The sequence below is a fragment of the Dermacentor variabilis genome, chromosome 3 (genome assembly GCF_050947875.1).
Source record: "Dermacentor variabilis isolate Ectoservices chromosome 3, ASM5094787v1, whole genome shotgun sequence".
Lineage (NCBI taxonomy): Eukaryota > Metazoa > Arthropoda > Arachnida > Ixodida > Ixodidae > Dermacentor > Dermacentor variabilis.
In genome coordinates, this window is record NC_134570.1 from 100,807,488 (window position 1) to 100,834,337 (window position 26,850).

Sequence of the window (26,850 nt, forward strand, 5' to 3'; positions counted from 1 at the left end):
CGTGGAATTACCCTAGCTATTAACAGCTTCACAGCACTTAGTGTAAGTATCTTAATACCTGCGAATATCTACGACCTGCCGTGGTAGCTTAGCGTCTGTGCACTGCTAAGCACGAGATCACAGGATCGAATCCCGGCCGCGGCTGCCGCATATTGGTGGGCGCGAAATGCAAAAATCCCTGTGCACTGTGCGATGGGTCCACGCTATGAATTCCATCGGGCAAAATTATTCCCGAGTTTCCGACTACGGCATTCCTCATAAGCAGATGGTGGTTTTGGCACGCAAGAGCCCAGAATCTACCGAATATTTACAGATCAAGTAGTATGGCGTGCACCATGAGGGCGTGCACATTGGGCTGAACGTGTAGAGATAGTTCAAATGTTACAATGTAAAGCACTGTTGACAAGTAATTGGCTATCCCATGCACTGTAAAGAAATGGCCGTAAGAACAACTGAAACAGAAGCTGCAGAGTTAACTTTGATTAGAAGTTATCTCTGCGTATATATATATATATATATATATATATATATATATATATATATATATATAATGTGTGTGGGGGGGGTGTAGGTAATCATGTCTAAGAAGCAAACCAACAATGACACCAAGGACAACATAGGGGAAATTGCGTGTACTTTCTATTTGAATTAAAGAAATAATACATTATTGGAAATGCAAGTGAATCAAAAACAAACTTGTCGCAGGTGGGGAACAATTCCACGTCTTCGCATTACGCGTGCGATGCTCTACCAATTGAGCTACCTCCAGCGGCGTCTTCCCATCCACCTTCTTGCGTGTTCATGTGTTTTCTACTAGAACAAACCCTGGGAGTGTTAGCCAGCGCCATCACGCGCAAACCAACGGCGGCGAATGCTCCACACCTGGCGCCAAGGTTTCTATTCCCAAAACGCGACCTCTTTCTAAAACCCGCTTTCTAAAACGCGACCCAGGCAACAACGTTTGCAACGTCTGAATATTGCTGACATTTTAGCGTCGCTCAGTTCAGGAAACATGCTTCGACCGTTGGTTTGCGAGTCCAGAAGAAAAAAAAAAAGAAAACAGTTTTACACCGCTGGACAGAGCGCGTGTTTCCACTACAGTTAACGCTGCTGCGTAAACATCTCTCAGGGCGCGCACCTTCATTTATTGCGACATGGGATAAGCAGTCGACCATGGGTTTGAGCAACGAAAGTGGAATATTCCACCCTGTTTCAACACCGTGAAGTCAACGAGTATTTAACGCACACACACACACACTGCTACCGCTAACGCGTTTTGTAATTGTGCTCTCACTTCGTGCACCGCATCACTTGTGCATAATTTATTGGTACCCTGAGTCAACAAAGCGCAGCAGTGTTTACATGTCGCAACCTAGCAGCCTTGGTTCTCCCGCGACTTATACATGCTCTTCCTAAACGACTCGCTGTTATAGCGGCGAAAATAATAGCTGGCAACACACAAAAAGCCATGACGGCTTACTAGACCAAGCTTGTTTACAGGGAGCGTGCGCGTGTATACGCCTTACAAAGCCCTGCACGGCTCCGTGTACTCTGCGAGTGACAGAGAATTGTTAGTGCCTTTTGCACTGCTTTTTGCTTTCAGTGGCTCGTGAAGCACACGGTGCATAGAATTGAATAGGAGAAAGTGTGAGGACAAAATTGCGGCTGAGTTCTCCTTAGCTTTAAACTCTTGAACGTACCATTAGGCTTGGTTAATTCGCATGAGAACGGATTGCGTCTATGCGTCCTCGTTGTCGCCGTTTCTTTGGCCACAGCTGGCCCCTTGCGCCGACAATATCCAATTATCTATCCGGTTGTCGCCGTTTTTCTAGAAAAACATTCGTAGTTAATGAGTACTCCAATAATCTCCCTACGAGGACACCGTTTTATTCTGGCCATTAGAAACATCACAAGCAATGTGCGTAGTTTTTCTACTTGCTGGCACAATATTTATTGTCCTGTCGCCTAATAGCGGTTTCGAGGTGTGTTAGCTCTAAAGTAATCAGGCGCATAAGCTCTAAAAGCAATAAACGAAACGTTAGCACACATGACATAATAAAGTTCATTAGACGGGCGCTATACATTACGGTCGTTTATTCGAATGGGGAAAAACAAAGCAACACGAACAAGTGATCATGAGCCATGTTAATGGAATGTTTCTGTTTTCATTCCCGAAATAAACCAGACATACGTGCATGGTTCGTCCCCTCAGTAATATTTCGTACACCGTGCGAAACCTATGATTATTGCTTTGCTGTTGGTCGCTTAGCCCAAAAACAATTCTGTAATCACCAAGTTTTTGAGTTAGAATGGATGGTTGGCGCGCACTCTACTCCCTGAAAATAGCTGCCGCTTCGGAAATATATTCACAGCTTACAATTTTATGCATCAGCCACCTAGTAATTGCGACCGCGTAATAGGCAGCGTTCCTGATGGCGCCAGTCCTCCAGCTCAAAAAATATGGGGCAGTGTTCGCATCTATGTTCGTTTCAACCTACGAAGGGATAGTGCCCTTAAACTTACCAATGGAATTGATGCTTGAAAGGAACTAAGATAATACTATCGGATTGCAAGACTTTCTACAGTACTTAACAAGAATTGTTTTTCCTTGAACTGCAAGAAATATGGAGCTGAAAAATCTGTCACTTCAATCAAACATGACAGGTCTCACTGCGATATGTAAACAGAAATATACTGTTGCGAGGCGGAGACAAGCAAGAATGCTTTTTTATGCAGGCCGAGCGCTGCAGGCACGAGCTGACACTAGAACACGGCGGCCGAAGCGCCCTAGCAACAACAACACTTCTTCGTCCTCGTCTCTTGTCTGCATGTCCTGTTCTGCATCGCGACACTACGCCGCCTGTGCTGGAGCGCCGACCCGGCGCAAGCGATTCAAGCCTGGCAAAGGCACGCACGTAGGGCTTTAAATGGGAGTCATGAACGACGTCGGTTCACGGCTGTACGGGCGACGGGCCTGGCTCTCGGGAGCAATCTCGTACGTCACATCCGAAAGCTGTCTCACGATTGGGTAAAGACCTGAGTATCGCAACAACATTATTCTTCCATATCAACTATCCGTTGCGTCTCAGGTGGTGGGTCTTTGTCGCTTGCGCATCTGACCAGCACCATCGCCGGAGATGTCAGGGCTGGCCCGAAGTAAGAGTTTGGGGATGGAAGGAATAACCGTCGCATGAATCGTTACTTAAGCAGTGTTTGTGTTGGGCAGGTGGCGCCTGCAGTACCCTTAGATAAACTGTTTTAATAACCCGGCTCGTGTAAATAAAGTACCTCCTTCTAAGGAATGGTAATAGCCTCCTTAATAAACAAACATAAATATACATAGGCGTCATCCTGGTCGGCTGTTCTCTTCGATTTTTTGTCTGCGTAACATGGCCAGCCAGTTCTTCCACTGCTACATCTTCCCAGCCACCGCTCTGTCAATGCGAGCAAGCTCTTGCTTTTCCTGCTATTGCAGCAGATGGCCCGACGCTTTCTCCTAGCTAAAGCAGGCATCTGTGCAGAAAAGCTCAGTATCGTCAGCCACGCCTGTAAAGAAACATTCTTGATAGGACCTGAAGTCGCCGACAAATTCGCAAAGTATTCCTTTGCTTATGCAGGCACTCATTGAATACCTTAAACCATAAAAATACCTTAACAGAAACGCCGACCTCTTTCATCTATCTTTTTCATTCATTTCAACCAGCTTTCAGCACATTGCAGATGTGGATGCAAACCTGCCCTCAAAAAACTGATATCATCATCCAACACCAAGAGGGAAGGACTCGTGAACTTGCTGAAGTCTTCTATATAGAAGGGTTGCGTAATGATTGTTTATCTGAGGCATCGGTCGCTTTGCTAGTTTATGAAAGGCGCTTGCTCAGTAACTTTATCCACGTGACTTACATTTCTTGCACACGCCTGAGGTTCGCCCTATCGTGTTTTGTTTTTCGAGTGTCTTGTTCAACGAATTTCTGTTGCTGGACACCACTCATCCTGTGTTCTTCTAATACTGCATTCTTAAAAAGAGCGGCGAGTTCTTCTTTCACACGCACTGCACATGCCGCACCCTCTTTCGGCAATAAAAAGAGGAGGAATGTTTCTACCTTGCGTACGTACCTTGCGTCGGCGCCGCCGGTGACACAAATAATAATAATATTTGGGGTTTTACGTGCCAAAACCACTTTCTGATTATGAGGCACGCCGTAGTGGAGGACTCCGGAAATTTTGACCACCTGGGGTTCTTTAACGTGCACCTAAATCTAAGCACACGGGTGTTTTCGCATTTCGCCCCCATCGAAATGCGGCCGCCGTGGCCAGGATTCGATCCCGCGACCTCGTGCTCAGCAGCCCAACACCATAGCCACTGAGCAAGCACGGCGGGTCGGTGACACAAACATCGGCTAAAATAACTTCTTTTCTACGGAAAGCAGTTCTAAGTAGCATAACCTGAGCTCTAAACCTTTCATGGCAAGGACCACCAGTGTCAAACCTATAGCTGGAACGGGATCTGCGATACGAGAATAGTTCAAATCGAAAGCAGCGCCCGGCTGCTGACGCACAGTGAGACGAGCCCGTACTCAGGCATCTCGTCCTAGAGGCCGCAGTTATAAGCCAGCCTTCGTCGTTTTGATGCGTGAAATTATGATGAGGAGAAGGTTAAGCTATGCCAAATGCAAGCATTTGTGATCATTTTAAGCGCCATCCGCAACGTCTTGGAAGCGAACGAAAGATACATTTTCTGGCACCATCGGCACGTAGCCGTGCGGTATGAGCGCACTTTGTCGAGTGCTGGGATTCGAGAAAGCTGCAGGGCGCTGTCAAAATCGAACGTTGGTACGAAGCGAAGCCATCCTCTCTGTAGTAGAAAGCATGGCTACATAGCACTGCGCAGACACAGATTTGCAGCGGAGGCGAATGGAGAAACACGGCATACTCAATAGTCGGAGCTATCATTCCCGGTCAGTTGTTGGGATGGTTACGCTTCAGCCACCGCATTTTCGCTATCCTTATAGCAGTTGCAGCCTAGTAGACTATATCGCAACAATCTTCGTTACCACGGTTCTCCTGGAGATATAACAACAGACGCCAGCTGTTAGCTTTCGGATATCGTCAATGGTGAGCGGTGTCCCCCAACGCCAATCGCGGTGAGTACGGTTTGGTTCTCGTAAGCCGTAATATCCTGAGATCACGGCGAGTAACATTTATCATAGCCTCCATGGATGCTATGCTAGAACGCACTGTCCGCTCTACTCCAACCACTATATTCTTACAAATCGCACGCAGCTGCTCAGCAGGTAGCAGCGAACGACGTCCTCGACGTAGCCGAATACTTTTGTTCTGTGGACAGGAAGGCAAAACTTGATTTCGAAGGCTTCTCCGAAAGCGATGGTTTCAGCATTACGGTCAGATTCATCCCTGCAATACACGCCCGGCCTCTACTCCGGCCGCCGGCGACCCGCCGGTGCGCCGCCCGCCGGCCCGCGCGTACCTGCTTTGCATCGGCGTATGGACGCCGCGGATTAATATATTCTTTTCAATTTATGTAGGAAATAGGCCAGAAAACGTCTGAGCCATCTCAACAGAATGCATATTGTGATCATCAGCGGTTCTAGAAGCGCCATGCGCTACAGCATCGACATAATTCTTTAGATAACCGCCGCCACTCTGCTATTTAATTGAAAGTCGCCAGTGAAAAGCATTCCACTTAGTGCGGTTTTATATAAACAGGTATGTGTGGATTTAGCACGCCTATCAGGTGACTACACCCAAACACGTATTCTGTTCAAGGTTATTGCTGAATTACATATAGCAGAGAGTCACTCACTACACTACAGGGCAGATCGAAACATCATGCCTTTATAAAAAGGTTCCAAAGCATATCGCTGTAGGCAGCTCGAGCAGTGTTTTTGTATGTACCGTGCGTTTATGTGTTGTGGTATGTGCATATATGTGCGAAAGGGCCCCGTATTGCTCTGCTGTGCAGAGTATGTGTGTGAAAGTGTTCTGTGTTGGTTTGTCGTGACCTTGCCGGACGGAAGTGCAAAATACAGCGCCCGTGTTGTTGTTTTTTTCATCAGCATTTAGCGCCATCTACCGGGCCGCGCCGTAACTATACGTTTTAGTTTGAAGCACTTCCAGGTGGCGCAAAGCGCGATGTTTACATAAGTGAGTGTGTTTGTGTTGATGTATGGATATTCCTATGTTTACGTAAGTTCAACGCCGCCATGTTCTAGCAATGTCTTTGCCGATGTAATTCCTTTTCACGCTTCAACAGTGGTTAGAGCGACGCTCCACCCGCGTTATCAACATGCTCAGCCGGCCGTGAACGTTGAGTGATACGAGTGGCAGTCGAGCGGAAGGCATCGCTGCAAAATCGTGTCGTGCTTGTACCTGCTTCCTTGTATGCGCCAAAGAAAACGAGATTGTGTGTCTCTCTCTTTTTGTTTGCAAATATCAGTAACGTACACTATGCTTATGACCCGTAGGTTGTTTTTCCCCGCAAACTAGCACAATTCGCAGGCCTAGTCGCAGCTATCGCTTCCCTTCGCTTGCCTGGAGTCTGCCACGTTGGTTTTGAAGAGGGAGAAACCGTTGCTCCCATGCGTGAGGGAACAAAGTTGCTCCCTATGAGGACATCGCCATTTCTCCCTTAATGGAGCAAGAGTCAATTCTTTTTTGCTAGAGTGTGTGCCTTGCTTTGTTTTCACGCTGATTAATAAGTTTGCCGTAATTGTTCTGCAGAAACCCGCAAGGTGTAGACAAGTAAATTATTAAGGGAAAGTGAGATATCCACCCAATTGTAGCAATTGCTACAAAGGAAACTCATACGGGTTCCTCGAAAGAAAATGCCTTGCAGTTGAAGAAAAATTCGCAGGACATCACCACAGGGTAGTTACTAGATGATGGGAAATAGTTGGAAAATTTGCACGTATTTGAAACATACAGATGGTGCCGTCAATAATGGCATCGAGCATTTGAGACATGCTCGCGGCTTTGTAGATTACGTCAGGTACTTCCCAAGGGTTATTTACCACACTTATGAAACAAGTGTAAATAAAGTATGTGGCGCACCGAAAACTACGACGCATGACCTCCATGACCTTATATAAAACGTCGGGTGGCGGAGCTCCTTCGCTCCCATTGGAGAGTCGAAAACTATTATAAAACGAAATAGTGTACACACCAATTATCGACTTTAACGTCCAACTAGCGCGCCTCGACAGAAAGTAAATTGCATCCTTCCTTTTGGAATGGTTTGGAATTTAGTGCTGCATGGACGTCAGTGTGCCGACCGCTGTGATCGGTCGTGTATAGGTTTAATCTTTTGGCAAGAACGTGTCTAGCATAGCAATGCAACCGATCGCGGTGTATCACAGCGACCACAAAGCAATGGTCACTGTGGTAACGAATGTGACAAAATAAAGAGGTTAATAACCATGAAGTTACGTATATGTGCCTTTATTAAATCAATATAGCTATGAATATAGTCATCCCAATGCAGATTCGCTGATTATCCTTGTTCCCCAAGTGGAAGGGCTCAAAATTCTTTCCCTCGTGTAATTTAATATAATGCCTTACAAGTCACCTTTTGGAGGTTCTCAAAAATAATTTGAAGCTGCGGCAAGGGATTACAACACTAACTTGGTCTTGTGTCCACAATATGCACATACACATACACTTACAACTGCCATTTCCGCTTTTGTAACCTGATGCGGGATGTTGCGCTCTACGATAATGTGCAGGGAAGTTTTAATGTCGAAGGGTGAACGTTAAAGTGAACTTGATTACTTGCACTAACAGGCTTTAGGGCGTCTTATGCTTTATACGAACTGTTAGAAGAGTCATATATAACAATTGTGTGCTTTCGGTTACAGATGACAATCTTTCTGAAGCCAGCCTTGTATATCTTTAGCAAATGCTGCAGTTTGAGCAGTCTCCTACGGAGAGAGCTGCCGCACTAGAAAAGCAGCATCTGGACCTCGAGGAAAAGAAACTCGCACTTTAGCAGGAGAAACTACAGCAGCATATTGGTGAATGGAAAAACCAAGTAGATTTTGCTGAAGTAAGAAGGCTCCTAAAGAAGAACTTGCTGCAGAACACAGGGAGCACAGAACGGAGAGGAGTACGCTTATGGTGCAACAAAACGCCCTGCTTGATTTTGGGAAGGAAGTATTGATTAAGAAAGTCAATTAAAAATTTTTCTTGTTCTCAGAAAACGTTTCTTTGTGACCATTGCATATTTAGAATGTCTTTTATCCTAAAGTTTATTCGCGCATTGGTCACACCCCAACTTCGAACTTTGTAGCCCAGATGAGCTAAAGTTCATTTATTGCCGAAATAGGACAAATAAACGATATTCATACAAGCTTCTGTGGTGCTCAAGGTATTCTTTCAGAGAAGGTGAACGAAGGTGAAAGAACAATGCCACTAGGTTACCATAAAGGCAAGTGTGGTATTTTGTTAGTATCGTCCCAACTTTTCACATATGATGCACATTCTGCAGAAAATTTTCTAATTCACACAAATCACGAATTAAGTAACACTGAGCAGTGGGAGGCCGTGTTGCTGACCTGCCGGCCAAGGTCATCAAGAGAGCTGAAGACGCCGCTCAAACCAAGGGGCTAGAGTCTTTACTCACTCACTCTTATTTTTTCAGTCCGACAATCCAAAGACACTGATCGCCTTGCGAATTCCCCCCTTTTACTGACTTCCTTACAACCCTCAATGTAATGTTGAATTCGTGCTGCTGTTCATTGAGACGTGCGCCAGCATATGGCCGCATGATCAGAGTGCGAAGGAGGTACGCAGGTTCACCATATATAGTGAATGAATTGTGTTACACCGACTGGAGAAGCTTCTCATGCAGCGCCTTTCCCGAAGTATTCCTGTAAAAGTTAACTAATTAGGAATGTTTATATTGAGCCACAGAATGATGCATCTTTCCGTTTCACTGCTCCTAACTTAATGTTAGGAGCAGTGCAGTGGTTACTAAGGTTCTTGTTGAGGCACCGTCTTAATATGACCGATGAAGTATTTGTTATTTATGAAGTCACGAGTCAAAAATAATTAAGCTTCAATTATGCTTCACAGAAACTGCACTCAACACACGTGTTTGTCTTTCAGGCGATCAGATCGTAAGTGTGCGTGCCAACAATGCGGCTGGTGACGACAGAAATGAGGGGCCTTTGATTTACCTGCATCATTTCTGCAGCCTAAATATGGGCCATAAAGGTCGCAGACTATGCTATTGGCAAACACAACGGTCTAATATTTGACAACGTGCTCCCGTTTGTGTCCAGAGAAGTACCCTCACTGGTGCTAGGTTGGTTGGCAGATGGGTCCGGAAGTTCCATTGACGAAATCCCAGCAATTCGCCATAGGTGCACCTAGATCATGTACAGCCTGCAATTCCAAATGTAGGAGATTGTTGCAGCATCATTCATTGCAATGTCGCTCTACGATAAAGACTTCAATGACTATGGCTACAGGCGAGTACTGGAAATGCATAACAAGGGCATCTATGGTACTCCCACCATAGACGCTTCTCCTATCTCACATGGTATATGCGTCACAGAAAACGAGGTAAAGCACTATCTGTAGACTGACAGTTTGACAGCACTCTATCAAAAACTTTTATAAAGACCTGAGAAAAGCTAAGGTTACAAACATTATTTTTACGAATATCCTACGGCGACAACAGTAGCTTACCAAATTGCAATAACGTACTTGTTGTAACCTGAATGCAACAGCATGTACGTAACTGGGAAAACAGAGTGGTATTCGCGAGGTTCAGCCAACGGTGATTTTACAATGACAGGAAATAATCGAATGTCGTCTTAGTGTAGCTGAAGGCAGAGGGGGCTATTCTGAACATCATGGAAGTATGTCGTCCGAAAACGTCTTCTAATTCGCACCACCTATTAGGATATGCAAGTGACCAAAGTTCTGTCAAGTGAACTTCTTTACGGCACACTAGTACTTCCTGAATGCTCTCAATCGCATCGGGAATTAAGACAGCAGGTGACAATTCATCAGTGTGTGCCTTTTCAAACCATAACATTCTCCGAAAGACGTTGTCTCCAGTCCTTCCGACGACGATCCATCCTTTGCGAGATATATACTGTCACTGGACATGTCGTTTCTGACAACGGTAGAACGAGATCTTCGATGTGAGCCCAACTCAAATCAGCGTACAATGGATGGTCGCAGAGAAAGCTTAGAGCTCTTCGACTGGTTTTTGCCCTTTACACGGGCAAATTCGCCGTTTTGAAGCGCATCACAAGAAAACACCATCTAAGATCACTTGACTTCGGTTGCCTTTGCTTGACTTAACATCGCATACCAAAGTCGTAGTACTTGCAGAGTCATTACGTTTATTACATATTATGCTTCGCCCGTTTTTGCTCACAAATGAATTGTGTTCGTTTTCACTCGTAAGAAGGGTTTTTCATTTTTTTTTTTTTGCTCTCAACCACCTTTTTTTTATTTTCCTAACTGCGGCGTCCCGAGCGCCCAAGCCAACGCTGTCTGCGTTTGACCCAATTCTCAGACTCTTCTACACCTCTAAACCCTAAAGCAACCAACACAACGCATTCTGAAACCGTCTAATTCTCTTCGAACAAACTCTCTATTAAGAGGTGCGCTCTAAAAAAGAATGCAGGGACGGTGACGTAGCGTAACGTGGCTCGCTTTCCGCTACAGTTGCTACTAAAAACTCAAAAGGCTCCAGTCACTCGTAACAATGAAAGAAAGAGCAAGTGCAGGCGCCGTGACGTCACGTCTAAGCACGGTTTCTCGTTCCAGAAAGAAAGCTGTCGGTGTTACGCTGCGTCACGCCGCCTCGCTTTGCGCTTTACTCACGTGGTAGAGCTTAGAGCGTCACATGACATGGGCCTCGCAAGCGATCACCACCTACCTGCCTAAGTAAAAGTTCTCGAAAGAAAGTGTCATCGTGCTGCGACTGAACGACGTTGGTATACGTGGAGCAGGAGCAGCAGCAGAATGCAGGCGTATAGTACCACCACCTATGAAAAAAAGGGTCTCAGGAACGAAAACGTCATTACAATACATTTGTGTGTTTTTTAGTATTGAGAAATGCGTCACATCAACTAAGATAATCATCATAGATGATTTCTGCCATCATTTTCACTGAAATCATTGTCACGAAAGCTTCAATGTAAGTACGAGTAGTAGAATTGTCAAGTTGCCTCTCGAAAGTACGAAGTGTCTAGTTCAGCAGTGTAGTGAGTATGAGGGGGATACCATGTTTTCTGCCACATTCATGACCCGAGCAAGTGGACATAATATTTGATACATTCTAATGCAGCCCACTCATGTCGGAAACGCGAGCAATGTGGTAAATGAAATTATACGTTTATCCAAACACTCATGTAAAGCTTCTCTAGATGCTGAGGAAGCGGCAACTGACAAAGCTCCAGCCACCCATCAGCGTCACACTCAACTTAAGTATGTAGGCAACACTAATCCCTGAATACAAAAGGGAAAGAAGCGGAAATTCATGGTGTAATACCTTAGGAAATCGTAGGAATCACGTAACCACCAGGGTACACGATATTTGTAAGATATGATGACATCAAGAGTCTACTATACAAACATATAATGAAAAATAAAAAAAAACATGACAATACAAATCCTGACCAACAAATGTCACCAATTGCTTGCCTTGTCCACAACTACTGAATTTTTAATAAGTACTCTTTAATACGCAGTTTTTTTTTCAAGGTGCGGACAAAAGTCTTTTTCTCCGTAACTTACAGTGAAATGGGGCTGGTGTTCGTGTGAGAAATTTGGAATTAAGTAATCGAGCGGCTGTGTGTCGTAGTTGGCGCACCGCTTATCCGTCTGATGAAACTTATGTTACAACTCGTGGAAGTGGTCTCTATGGAGGTATTTAGGAAACCAGTAGCATGGGATACTCTTTGATAATATAATACTGTGGCTATTTTCTTATACAGTCTACCAGCAATAGTCAATCTCTGTTGCTATTTAAAGATTGAAGCGACAATATTCTGTTTAACATTCAGTATTACTTAAAACACTTTCTTTGGAGTACAAATATGCTTTCGATGTTAGTCATTGTCGTGGTTACCTGCACAAATAGACAGTAATGAATGCGTGAGTTTACCAGTGGGTAAACACCCAATTCTTTAACCCCATTGGAATGAAGCTTCGCAATTTCTAGATAATACCAGCATGTCGTGACACATTTGCAGAGACAATATTTGTGTGCATAGACCAATCTAGATATTCGTTCAAACGTACATGAAGAAATTTGTCTTCTGTTAATAAGTAACACGTAGTTAAATTTTTTATGCCACTTTGTAGATATACTGCAACCTAAAAAGTATTGGCACTATAAAAGTTCCCACTACTGCGCAGACAGAGCGGCGCATGTAGAAAAGGAAGCCCCATTACTATTTGTTTTTGTTCTTGTTCATACAGTGAAATATAGATAAAACGTGAATCGTTCATTTATGACTGTTTGGGGGCGACTCATGCTGCACTTGAGAGGGAGATATGTACAGTCATAAGAGGTGTCCCTCTTCGTGTATCTTCACTTGACTCTTTCGTATTTTAACTTGTTGTTTGCCCTGCTTATTGTCTGTGTGGAGACTGCTCCCAATGATTCATTTTTAAGCACCACATTCAGGAACCACCGAATATAGCGTATGCCACCCGCTAAAATGTGAAGTGTGTTGCACCCCATATATTAGGAGCGATTTTTGACGCGTAACAATGTTTAATTTTATCATGATCATGACTGCCCCATCACCATTATCATCATCGGCCTATGTTTGTGTCCAATGCACAACGAATGGCTCTGCCAGTGATCTCCTTGCGCTAGCTGACTGCAATTTGTGCCTTCAAATTTTCTAACTGCTGCCGTGCTAGACTGCGCGCTTCTCTTTCCTTGGCGCACATTCTATAATTGTAATGGTCCACCAGCTATTTGCCCTATGCATTGCGTGGCCTGCCCAGATCCGTTTTGTTCCCCTAGTGGTGAATATAATATCGGCTATCCCCATTTGCTCGCTGAACCAGACCTCTCTGTTCCTGTTTATGAACGTTACGCCTAATAGTTTTCTTTTTATCGCTCTTTGCGCGGTCCTTTACTTGTTCTCGAACTTCTTTGTTATCCTCGAAGTTTCTGCCTCATAGCACCAGTAGAATACAATAATTCTACACTTCTCTTTTCAACGACAGTGTTAGGCTCCTAGTAAAGATTTGGTAATTCCTGCCGTATGCACCCTCCCCCCCCCATCCCATATTTATTTCTCTGTATATATCCCCCTCCCGATCAGGGCCGCCTGTAAGTAAGACAGCTACGGAATACGCACTCCTGCACAGAATCTGGAAGCTGAGTAAAGATCATGCGTACTTTTTTCCTTGCGCGAGGCAATTGAACATTACCTTTGTCTTCTGCATATTATTCTTCAATGTTTCAGTTATGCTGCTGCAAACTCACTGACACCCGGCGCGCGTGCTTCAGCCATGTCGTTTTCTACGCGCCTATACGCTTCGCCACACTGGGAGCCTCCTAGGGAAGCTACATGCAGATCTTGCATGTAGGTTCCCTAGCGGCTCCCAACGCACAGCGCGTCGGTCGGTTGTTTCGGCAGCGCGCGACCTTCTCTTGTTACCTCGGCAATGCGACGGCCTTTATCTGCGAAAAACACTCGCGAATGGCAGACAACGATATACTTCCTCACTCGGCATGCACTAACGGCCGTCTACACAAGGCCATAGTGGCGAACGTTTTCTTTTCTTTACTGCGATAGCAATTATATGGATACTCCAGGCGCTTTTATGCCATAAGACGGACCCGACAATACTACTACCTTTTTCTTCCGTGACCGCAAGGCATGCGTGGTTTGATGTGCGGGGGAAGCTAAGACGCCTGCATCAAAATGGACAGCTGCCGAGGCTTTTCATCAATGATAATCTGACAAGAATGAACCCAAATCTGCTCTGGCGAGCTAGAACTACACCAAAAGAAAAGAACTACAAATTTGCATGGGTTAAGGGCGGAAACATTTACGTGAAGGAGGGCGAAGATGCACCCTTGATAATGACGCGTGAATAAGTTAAAACATATATTTGCTACCAGCCGTGAACACGGTTTCACAGTAATTCGTATTAATTTCGGAAGTCTACGAAAATATTGGGAGGAATTTATGGATGTAGCGGAATCAGCGCAGATGCAGTAGATGCATTCATAATAGTTGAAGCAAAAAATGCACCAGAGAATTGCACTAACATTTACAAATTGAAGGGTTACAAAGCCCATTTTATGTCCCGACAGAAAAGACAAGGATGTGGGTTAGCGTGGTTTAACGCAAGCCGTCGCGTTTAGACGACTCCAGACAAACACATACCCAAACCCAAAATAAATTAACAAAATCACAGGGGGCAAGGAAAGCGACCGATGTAGGCTCTGTTTACAAACAGGAACACTCACAAACATAATGTGGAAATGCACCTCGCTCCTGTTTTCTCATCCCCTCGTCAGCAGCGAGACTGACTGGACAGCCTGGCTCAGTTCCGGGGACGTCGACCGACAGCTCGAACTGGTGGACTTAGCGGAGATGGCCAAGCAGACCCAGGGCCCTACTTGAGCCCGATCCTTCAGCCACGTCCCCCTTTACCCTTTCCTCTTTCAATAAAGTTTACCACCACCACCAAGATAAGATATGACATGTAGTTACGGACATTCCTTTAAGGCACGCCGAAAGTTTGACACTAAAAATCACGCTTACTAACACAGAATTATGGTTGCTTGCTATTTATTGTCGGCCTGCTAACAGTGTCACACGGTTCTTGCGTGAATTTGAAGAAATTATAAAGGCCACAAATCAGCAGATCAGATTTCTTCGGCGGGCGACCTAAACATTAGTTTATTGAACACCAGTTCGACTACTGTGTCGGATTACCTGTTCATTTTATCAACCTTTGACTTAGAAGTGACTATAAATCAACCTACGAGAAATGAAATCTTACAAAATAGACTAGTATCCTCCTATCTAAACCACATAGCAATAAGACCACCGAATTATTCTTTAGCGGCATGTATCATAAGGCAAAAGATAGCGGATCACTATTTTGTCGCATGTCGCCTTAAGATGATTTTACCTCTGTCCGAAAAGTATGGTCCGTAACTTTCGTGAAAGGTGCCTCCCGACGGCGTGCTTTCCCAAGAATCAAATTAATAAAACGCTATACCTGCTGAACTAAACTTTCCTATACAACAGGTAAGAGAAAAATCCATGTGATCGCAGGAAATATTGTAGCATAAGTGGAGGAAATGTTAACCATCGCCTCCAGTAAGAAAGCGTATGCAGGAACTTTCTACAAAAAGACGCCTACAATGTAGAGTTAAATGCCACCATGATTTCTTTGAGCCCTTAAGTCACCTCCTAAGCACATTTTGATTGAGGGGAAGAAGAAAAGGTTATCCTCCGCACAAGCGGCTGTTTCCTGGTGCCAAAAGCGCCTACTGTTGGTGCAATTGTTCCTAATTCTATATGCGTAGTAACAGAGCCATAACGTAATAATTAAGACTAAGGATCAATCTGCGGTTTTCTAAAATTACATGTACAAAATTTCTCTTTTTTCTTTGCGCTGGAATGCGGACTCTAAGAATTATTTCAGCACCAACTACCAAAGCTTCGCATCATCAAATTGCGCGGAAGTATCTACCTTCGCGTCTCGTGCATAAGCGCTGTTTCGGTGTGGTGACGTCACAGAGTCGTTGATTTTTCGGATGTAACTTCTGTTTCAGGCAAAACGAGCCCCACAATTTTACGTGCAGCTACCTTAGAAATGCTTGTGGAGGGGTTGGGACTAGTAGTTGAAATTAGAAAATTAGTGAAGCTGTTTCTCTATATTGTATTTGAAATTTTAATAATTTACTGAAGAGAGAGCAACAGTGCATAGGAAGACTTCAAGGTTACCCAGAGGTTTGTCTCGTTGGCCACTCCGATCAGAACTAAATGAGAAAAGCGATAGATTGAAAAAAAAAGAGAGAATATCCTAGATAAAGTAAACTGCGTTCACAATCGAACTGGTAACAACGGTAGTAGAAATAGTTCTGAAGTCTAGTATGTAGCACCGTAGACATCGGTAACTGAAGCAACGATGATGTAGCCTTGCCCGCGGAGTTACTCTAATGATTGCCTTCAGAGCTGCTGTGTCAACACGTTCCGCAAAGAGACCGAGAATATAGAAAACGGAATAGCTTTTGGGAAGACTCCCAGACGTTTCCTAGGCGTTTGTCACCTGGGACTCATAAAGTGTATTTACCGCGTAATTCTGGGGTTCAGTAGGCATCGTCCTATGTGCGCCTCCAGCGCACGCGTTCAAAAGTTATGTCTTAGCCTTCTTACTTCTCCAAATGATGTTACTGCAAGATGGTCATTTTTATTTGTTGTATAGAACAATCAAAACACATAACAAAGTCTAACCTTATTATAGAGAATTTCGGCTCTTCTTACATGATCGATCGTTTGTTCAATAAATTACTGGCGACGGGCGGCGAACGATCTTAACGAACCGTTCCGTTTCACGAGCATCCTGTTCAGCTTGGAATTTGTTTTACAGCTGAGTATAGCGTAATATAATCAGCGTGCGCACCGATTGTGTGAGTCCATAACAAGTAACGATGATTCTGCTGCGTTGAGGCACTACACTAAGCACAGAAAACTACCGCGCAGGAGACGACGAGGAATTGCAGGTACTTGTAAAATACGTTTACAACGATCGAACTTTTGGTATCACGTTTCCAATACCTGCGAAACGTTTCCTCTGCATTCTTTGCGTTACTCGCGCTGAATATTATCATAAACATACTAAATCACATGCTAGAGGCCACGTAAATTGCTTCTTAGTTTTCTCGTGCTCCTCAAAATATTCGAAAATTCATTTATGACGTGTTCTTTTTGAATTCACGGGCGAATCGCGAGACCTATCAATGGCCCTTTCCTTAAAGATATAGCGTATTTCTTTTGGCAACGAATTACTGCCACTCCACCAATAATCCTGATCATATATAAACATGATTCCGTGCATTAGATTCTGCTGTATGCCAAAAATGTCGAAGCAGTAAAGTTTAATTATGAGCTCTCCGCATTCAACCGGGCTGCTCAAAATAAGGCGTTATGGTGCCGTTAGCAGGCACTTTTGTTCTTTGTCAGTCAATCTCCTTTTCTCTTTCTGTATAGCAGGACGCTGTGACGTTATACCATCTTTACCACGCTCTAAATTTGGGACATGCGCCGTCATTCGGATCACCGAGTGGTCAAAAACATGCTAGATTTATTCTCCTTCGCTTTCACCACAATTCTTCAGAGGCAGCAATATATTCCTAGTGACACTGCGAAGCTTTTTCACTTTCTCACAGCGTAGGAGTTACTGTGCTGGACGTTCGTTGGTCAGCATAGCAACAGAGTGCATGGGTTATAATAATCTGAAGCTTTTTTCTCTCTAGGCAAGATCAATTTAGAATGGGCACTTTCTGATCAATTCGTCATGGGACTGCACTGTATGCTGGTCGTGGCACAGTATAGAGGCAAATGTGTTTGCATGTAGATACAATATCTTCTGTATTGTGCTGACGTTTCTGCGAGCAAGGTAATAACAAGAGTGGCGTAAAAAATTAGAATTTATATCTGGCTTTATGTATGAAACGTGAATAGCTGATGAATGAAATGACAGCCAGAATTAGATCTTTATTATTCATATTGCATGGTTTTTCTTGGGGCGTCCCGCCACATATTTGCAAGCGCTATACTTCTCTGCATTGATTTAAATGTTTGCTGCTTTTGCAGCAAGCAGACAATAAAATACGGATGTTCACATCTGATAACAATGCAGGTAACTTCTGTTTCAGCATGCTTAGTGCAGCCTTTCTTACCCCCGCAGCGGTTTCTCCATTCGACCTCTTACTTTTCTGAAGGCCTACGTTTGCATATGTAGGTAGCCGAAAACATGCAGAGTTATGCCAGACAGCAAACTGTGATGATGTAACTGACCCATTGCAAGAAGTCCTCATCCGCGGGAAATTTCCTACTCTGAAGTTATGCCGAAGAGCGCAGAGCTCACCGAGACGGGAAAGGCGTAATCGCTCGCTTTCATGCTCGCCCTTAAGAAAAACCTGAATTCCCTCGCCAGTAGCCTGCACTATATGTACTTTCTGGCTTGGTAACACGAACGAGAACGGTCTTCGACGATTTGGTGCCGTTGTCACCAGCGTTGCGCCCTGCCGCTGCTGGCCATACATACTCCCAAGTACACCCAGGGGCTCGAATACACGTGTATATCGGCGCGTTTCGTGGCACTGTGCGCTTTTCCTTTCCTGTTTTTCCTTCTTCTCTTCCTCTTTTCGCCACCTTTCAGCAGGGCTGCCTTCTTTTGCCGCATATTATGCTAGTTGCAAGCCACGTCAAAGAGGCGCTGGGCGACGGCGTGAGTTGATCGGTTGCATAAGGCTATAAAAGGCAGCTTCTCTGTAAGCACGGGACGGGCTAACGAGCGGCTGTCGGCTTTGTGTATTGGCCATTACCGGCGACGTCCTTTCATGTGGCTTGTAGCAAACCGCATGTGTGACATTTTGCCTGCTTTGTTGTCAGCGTTCCACTTCCATCCCATATTGGGGGCGAGGACTTACGGAGTCGCCATCTGTCGGAAGCGCCTCCCTTGCGTAGTATGAGGGACAACGCGGTGCCCTCCTCGTATAGGTTTGGCTTACGGCGCCCAATAAAAACACCACGCGGCAGCCCCCCTGGAGATTTCCGTAAGAACTCCCCAAACAAGGGAAGTTCTTATTGTGAAAATAATAATCTTGGGCAAGCTGAAAGCACGAAATCGTTTACAGACGCTATCGCGTTACTGAATATGTACAGTGAGCGCCACTGTACGCGGTCGCCACAAGGATTCTCCCGAACCGGCTTCAGGCGTGAGAGGTAGGAAAACGCTGAAAGCTAACTATGTGAAATATGTTCTTATAGTGGGCTATCTGTATAACCGAATGGAGCACAACAGAATGAAGCCTTACTGCAGCGATCGCAGCGCTTTGCAGCGACCGACTGCGCGTCTGCATCCATGTCCGCGCACAATGTTTTGCTTTTGCTGCGAGCGCGTTTTCAAACCATGTTTTAGGCCGCATAATATGAGTATTTGACAGTACACAAGCAACCTTGGTTGCGTGGACGCTATCAGAGCATTGCAAAATAATTTCGTGCCGTTGTGACGATTCAATCTCTTTCTTTTCCTTTTCTTCCAAATTCTTATGTTTAAATATCATTGTTTCTCATGTGGCGCCACACTGTATGTTTATCGATCTTCTCAGCGTGCGATTGCCCGCTGCTTCTTTTTCGTAATCCAGTAAATTAATTCATAACACAAACATGACCATGTGCCATGCCTTTAATGTGCTTCTTACCGCTCCCTTTCCATTCCAGTGAACTTGCCAGTGTGTAGCAGCAACAAGTTCATAGACCAAATAAAGCTTCATGATGCTAGCCGGGCAGCGGGCGTGGGCGAGCGTCTCAGATGGCGTTTTCTGCTACTCACCGAACATCGCAGTTCCTACGCCGTATCAGAAATCTATCTCGCGTCTGTGCTTGCTGCATACCCAAGTTGTAGCCGATGGTTGTTTACCGGTTCTAAGTTTCGTGAGCCAAGCTTCAAGCAGCTTCTTGTCCTGCGGCTACGTGTGAATAAGGCTGATACCAGGCTCCGTTGCTGGCACTGCGGCACCGAGCAGTAGTCTGCTATGGTGCACACCTCCAAAAACAGCCGCTACCTATTATAGTACTTGCAAATGCTGTCAAGCAGATACCCAAGGCGGGAACACCTCGCCACTTAATCAGGACTGCAGCGCAGGTGGGACTTTAAACTTTCGTTTTCAGTTCGTTTCGGCGCTTTCGAAGCAGCCGACGCGGCCGCTGTGTCCACGTGATCCCTCATGCCAAGTCACGCCTACGGTGGCGCCAGCTTTTCCAGTGGTGGAGCTCGCCCCCCAATAGTAGAGATACCAAGCAGAAATCGGCATCCATTTATTCCAGCCAGCAACTCTGATGCTCGTGCTAATAACGAAGTGACAAGCCACATTCCCGTAGACTACTTCCTGAAAGGTACTTAGTGCATTTTGTGACTGGAGCCTGCCTTTATAGGAATTGTTTACGGTGTGCGAAAAAGAAAGGAGCATACAAGCGGTCATTATTTTAGTGGCTAAGTACCTTTCTCTTTACAGCTTTACCTTTTCTATTTATTGGAATTCGCAATAAATTAGGAGATAAATGTGATTTCATAAACGCTAAAAATGTGTTTTTTTCAATGAGCTGCTCAAGCCTGACGACTATCATGAAAAGCTCATGCTGTGATAGAATTTTGTTGCAAGAAGCCATTCAATCATAAAAAAATCTCAAATATAGAACGATGACACACTTATCGAAGAAAAGGAATAACAGGAGGAGGCTCTGACAACTGGCTACACGGGCAAAAATGCGACGCACTGCGTTTCCTCTTCGTCGGGTGTTGGTTTCGACAGAGCGCTGCACAAATGAATATTTGCATCAGTAGAGGGCAAGAAGCATGGCCCAAATATGTGGTTCGTTTTGACGGGCCACTAACGGCGTCGAACGTGCAAGATATATGACCACATGCGCTGAATTAAGGCAAAGCGAATGAGGAACTCTTCGGTGCCGACAATTACCGAGCTGAACTCCGGACCCTTGTGCTCACTTCCTGGTCGGGCGTGCGGTAATTGCCTGTGATTAGCAGTCTCTTTGGAGAGGCCGGCTTAGTTAGGCTTAGACAGCGACTTTAGTCCTCCCGTAAACCTTTTCAGGAGTGGCGAGGTGTAATGATGAAACCCAGTGCTAACCGGCTGACGTATATAACATGCCGAGTACGTTTGCGACAGTTATTACATCGCGTAGATTTAAGTTTTAACTCGTAAGCATTGTTAGGCAACTCACCCAAGAAAACTGTCCGATGGTCTGTCTCTGTGTGTACATAACGCATAACGCGATGCGCTACACACTAAAAACAAAGAAAGAACAGAATAAATTCGAAAGGACACACGTTGGCGGCGGTGAGTTTCGCGAACATGCTTTGATAATAGGCTCTTTGAACACCAAATACACACCGAACATTGCAAGGGAACTTGGGAGTGAAATTCCGGGATTGTGGGTGTCTGCCGGTATTTGAAGATTGCTCTGTAGTTGCTAAATACCATAGAGTTTCTCACTATAATACCTAGAGGGAAATCTGGCGCCACCGTCTATGGGAGTTTCTTAAGGGGGCACCGTGCCGTCATGGGAATGACGGTATATGTGTCTGCGAGGCTCGTGTTGGCTGGTGTTGTAAGAGGCTTCGTCTAAAACGTGGATATGGCTACATAAATAACGCGATCTCAAAGTAAAATCCTAATGAAATGTTTCCATTCACGCATATTACATCTTTACTCACCCACAATGCATGATCAAGCGAAGAAAAGCAAGAACAGACGACCAACTATTTCAGAGCGAGCGCGAACCTTGTCGTCTGTCCTCCAACTTTAGCGGCCCGCTGATATTTTTTACGTAACATATAGTCGTACACGCAATAGCAAGTTTTCATAGTTAAACAAAACATGTTTTCGCGTAATAATAAAGCTAAAATAGCTTTTTACGCGCTGTTTTAGTAGAAAATGAATCACTGTGACAGACGGAACGGTACTTGCCAGGCGCGTCTTCAAGGTGTCCTGTCTCTCCGAGAACGATGTCAATCCGAAGTCACAATATACCGGCATTCCCATGCATACCACAGCGCAGCAGCGCCAGATTTCCCTCTAGGTAATAGTGAGAAACTCTATGCTAAATACTGCAATCAGACAACAGGAGAGATCACAGAGGCGGGCAAGATAAGCCACCTATGGGTCAACTGTGGTGGCACGGTATAGCGCCGATGGTGTCAGAAAAAGAACTTGATTATCAATGGCGACAGTCGCAAAGGAATCAGTTGATCTTTCGTGGTCTGAGATTGCGTCGTGCTTAGACAGACCTGCCGGAGCGTGCCGCACGTGTTACAGTGTGTTTCCGCCTGTCTTTTCTTTTTCGTTCTCTTTTTGACTTTTTATCACGCCTGTATAAAGATCCTGTTGACATCTCATTTTTGCTGTTCATTCTTCTTTAAACACGTGATACATCGCCCATGTACATAATAAACCCCCTTTTGCAAATAAAGTTCGGCTGAAAGTCTGCCCTCTTGTTCGTAAAATCTCTATCATTCTTCTTTCAGTTTGAGTGCAATAACTATTTATTATGGATGGCTACCGACTCCCCTGGACCCGTGCCCGTCTCAGCTAAAACGCAGTGATAAATCTACTTTCCGCGATACCTCCCTTTCTGAAAGGACCGCTGTCCCTACCGTAGCTATTCCCAGATATCTTTATCTCGGAGAGCACCAGGACAGAACTAAATCTACGAGAAAAATACAAGGTAACTGCTTTAAGTGACGTCGTGACGTTAAGATGCGTGAATGGTCAGGTAAGTTCGTGCAGGTTTTAGAGCGCGGCATTTTCATCTAATTTTCCTCATCGACTTTTTAATGGCAATCCCACTGCATCATCTCCATTGCCTATTGCCCGAAGTAGCAACCACACTCTGCTTGATCGCACGCTTAGTGCCTGTGTTACCTTCACTGTTCTACATCTGACTCCATATCTTCTGTTTCTACTTTAGTTTGCCCCCCAACACTCCTGTCTTTTTTCTTTTTCATGCTACACCTCCTTTCTTTTTCCGCAGCTTCCCCGAGTAGTCCTCTAGAGAAATAAGAAAGGAACAAACCTTTCTTGTCAGTCCTTTAAACCATTCCTTTTTTTTTCATTATATCTCTCAGTGTTGACGAGCTTGTCTGTACATGTGTGTGTGCGCGCATATACGTGTGCTTGTGACTGTGCGTGCGTGAGTGCTAGTGTTGAGCGAAAGCGACAGAAATGATCATAACTGCAACTTCGAATGGTGGCCAGCATGAGTGTAATTGTGTCTGCAACAGGGAGAGAAAGAACAGAAGTGTAGAAATGTAAGGAGATTAACCAGCGGTAGCGCTGGTATGCTACCCAGCACACTGGGGAGTGGGTGAGATCATAAGAAAACAAAGAGAGTTTAAGGGAAGAGAAATAGAAAGACGAGCACAACAAAAGGAAATCGCGTACTCTACACTCTAGTACTAAGTGTATGTAATCCCCTCAGGTACATAAGCCAATGAGCTGAGAAATTATTGATGTATTCTATATCTTCCTTTATTTGGGCCTTTTAATCAGTAAAGAAGCACATTTTAAAAACGTATTTTTGATAGCTTATGTAGTATTCTTTGGGGACCTATGTATCCCTATGTACCTCGATGGAGTGGTTCTCTTACGTGGACTTCTTAGCTCCTTTCAATGTGAAATTTCTTGAAACAATTTCTTTCGGTAGAGAAGCACAGGTGAACTTTGCACATGTTGCAGCAAGTAAATATGCGGTTTTCGTGCTTTGAGTTGGAACAATCTGTGCACCTCTTTCGGGCAGGAGCTCTTGAAATTTGCTATGGGAGAGCTTATTTTTTGCGCAACTTCATATGCATTTGCAAGTTTCATATCTGCGCAAGACTTGTGCTTGATAAAAACATGTGCGATAGCTTGGCAGAACTGCAACGTTGTCAGAGTGGACATAGTGGGCTTGTCAGCTTGCAGTTTGACGCACATTATGTAGGCGATGTTTCAAAGGTATTCAAAGAACACTAGAATGTAGTATTTTATTTTTGACTTCCAGCCGAATTTCGTAAGTTACTTTTGAGCTAACAAGACGTGATAGCCCATCAGAAGGTTGACTACAGCAAATACTTTAATAATTCTGCTGATATTATGAGGACTCCTGTTTCCCCAAGCATAACAAATTCATTATCTTACAAGCACTTTTACGAAGCTCTCCATCTTCATAACAGAAAATATATTTAGTCTTATAAGATCCCCTTGTTCATTGCAACAGGGAATACACTTTATTTTCCTGTGTTGGCCTCGGTATTGATCTGTGATTCACTGTTTTTTTACGTCTTCTACCATTTGATGAACCTTTTATTGCACAAGTAGTTTTTTGAAGCAGTAATTGCGATATTTTAGGCCTAGACACAGCTTCGCTCCTTCAATTTTTCGATTGCTGTGAATATTCCGGTTCCTCCGAATGTTCTGCATCAAGTTCTGCACGCTCATTGTCAAAATCTTTTTTGTCATGCTCTAAAGCAGACTCGTTGTGCTTGTCATCAAACCAGAGCTTTGAAAAATAAAAAAAATGTTTCGTTTTCTGGCCATAATTTTGAAAAATAAAAGCTTTTTTCTAAAATAAACCAGGTCACGCGTAAAAGCACACACACACAAATTTATTCGTTCCAAGCAGCTATTAGAACATAACAGCGCCACCGCCAAGTGCAGGCTGTCAATTGGCATACAACATTCTGTCGCGGCACACTGGGACACATATGTCCCAATGCCCCTTTTATTGTGATATTAATGATATAGACACTTCAGGCGCATATCTGTTGTCGCCATCGCCGTCGCCGTGAGGTTCTGTATAAAGTCCAACGGCGACAAAGCCGTCGCCACCTGCCGTATGTTCGAGTGAAAGAGTGCGAGCGTGACCCGGCGAACGCGGTTCAATCTCGCGCGCGCGGCCAAGGAAAGCGGGCCGGAAGCGTGCCTTCTCCTGTCGCACGCGAGGCAGTGGGGTCAGGCGAAGGAGGAGGTGCGTTTTTCTCCGGCGGCTGCTAGGGTGGCTGGATGTGCTCCTCGCCTGCCACTCCCTACAGCGTGGAGACAACCGGGGAGCCTACTACGGCGTTGGGCACGCGATTGGCGGACACCTTACGGACGCGTTTTGGCACTTCTGTGTCTCGAAAGTGATATTCGACGTGGCCAAAGTCCGTGCCCGTGCTGACCTTATCTTCAATGCAACCTGCGATGTTTTCAGAGCTTGCGTAGTGCTGGTACCTTCGTATGCGTGGTGCTTTTATTTGGTAAAAAAAGTATATTCTATCACCTATATTAAATCACCTAAACTATCAACGCTGACTCAACTACAGACGCAACACTAATTGTTTCAATCTTCCTTATATTGCTTTATCGTGTTTGATACTCTGTACGTGCATTTTAATTTGTATGTGTTTCATATTTTGCAGTGTGTTTTGAAGCATGTTGCGCTCATGTTTTGTGCTGCACGTGATGTCTGGTGTCAAAGGCCTAGTCAGGTGGCTTTTAGTGCCGCCTTTTGCCTTGGCACCACGACAAACCGCTCTGGGGCGTTGTTTTGTGAATAAACAAATAAACAAATCAACAAACAGCAGCAGCGAGACTCCATAGCCGTATAGATTAGGGGAATACCCTCGGCTCCAGGCAACCAGCCTAATGCAGGAGCGCTAGACTGTCGTTCAAACAAAGGTGGCACTGTCCGTCTCTTTAAGGATCAGCGATTCACTACAAGCGCTTCTCTCCCTAAACGTTTAAACGCACGTCGCCTGGTTGCCAGCCTTGGAAAAACCAACTGACAGTCCGGTCAAACAAAGTCGACATATTTTAGACTCGATTGGACGGTGAAACCATGCGAGGACAGCGTCGGCATATAAAGGTGACAGCGTAAGCGATCGCAGCTTCTATATCACTTTCGCTCATTTTTATTTTATCGTAGCCTAGATAGCTCTTCCCGACTGCATTTATTCATGTTGCTTCATCGAGAGAAAAGACGAGCTTCTGGGCTGCCTATGTCCTAGATAGATTTCTTGGGCCCAGCCTGAAGCTACCACTCAACCGAAGGCCCCATATAAAAGTGACAAATAGTTCGGGAAGCCAGCGGTCTCATGGTACGTCCTTGGTTGCTAAGTTACGACTCTGTTTATTCTTGGTCTCTTCGGTTTCCCCGACAAAGTTTCAAGGTCTGTTGGAAGGAAGAGGGATTCACAAACATGAATACCGAAAGCAAAGAATGAAGTTACACAAATAATTGCTTTCACTGCTACTATATACAGCGATATTTTTGCCGAAGAAATAGATTGGTGCTAAGAAACATTTCTACGCTAGAAATGTTCTCTTTAAGTTCCTCAATTTATGCACGCGTAAATCTGTAAGAAGGAAACTTCCGTTTAGAAAACGGCCGATTTTTTGAAGCGCCAGACATTGGGCCTAAGATGCTGGGTAACGCTAACCGAAGGTGGAAAACCATTTCCATTTGTCGCTCAAAAAATTGTCTGCTGCTGCGATACGCGGGGCATTCAAGTAGTACGTGCTCCACTGCATAAGTTGCCACAATTAACACAGCAGTGATTAGTGGTATGCCCTATGCGGTGCAGTTAATTTTCTATCTCACTTCTTCCAATATAACGAAGAAAGGTGTCATGGTGAAGAGGCAGATTGCAGAGGCGGTAATTTTCTTGATAGGCATATTTTTAGCCATGTTCGAAGCGTCCGCTTTAGCTAAAAAGCTTCTGAAATTAAGGTATTGGAGTCAGTTTCGTGCGGCTTCATCGCTTATTCATTTCCCGAAATACCTGAATGACTAGGTATTCACTGGCACGTGATACCATGATTCATTTATTGTTCAAATACCTGTCAAAATTTGGTCTCTTCGGAAAGCTTTAAAGATTCATCATTCCATATAACAAGCCCAAGTTTACCCACCGTCTCAACTGTAAATATCAGTAGGAAGTTCGCTTGCGCATTTCATATTAATATTTTCTTTCTTTTTCACTCTACTATGAAATCTTTTCATCCGATTCCCTATCTCTAAACCGCATGTCAGCGGTTATATACGCGCCAGCAAAAGT

General features: G+C 44.7%; 1 protein-coding gene across 8 annotated transcripts in view; it reads left to right on the forward strand.

Moving 5' to 3' along the window:
* Positions 1-26,850, forward strand: part of LOC142576105 (uncharacterized) — a 383,690-nt gene that overhangs the window by 144,337 nt on the left and 212,503 nt on the right. For 5 of the 8 annotated variants that reach the window (XR_012826784.1, XR_012826786.1, XR_012826780.1 and 2 more), the window contains one exon: positions 7,875-8,220. The exons of the other annotated variants lie outside the window; for them this stretch is intronic. The gene's annotated coding sequence lies outside the window, so the exon portion shown is untranslated. Of the gene's footprint in view, positions 1-7,874; positions 8,221-26,850 lie in introns of those variants that run through there. 8 annotated transcript variants of the gene reach the window in all.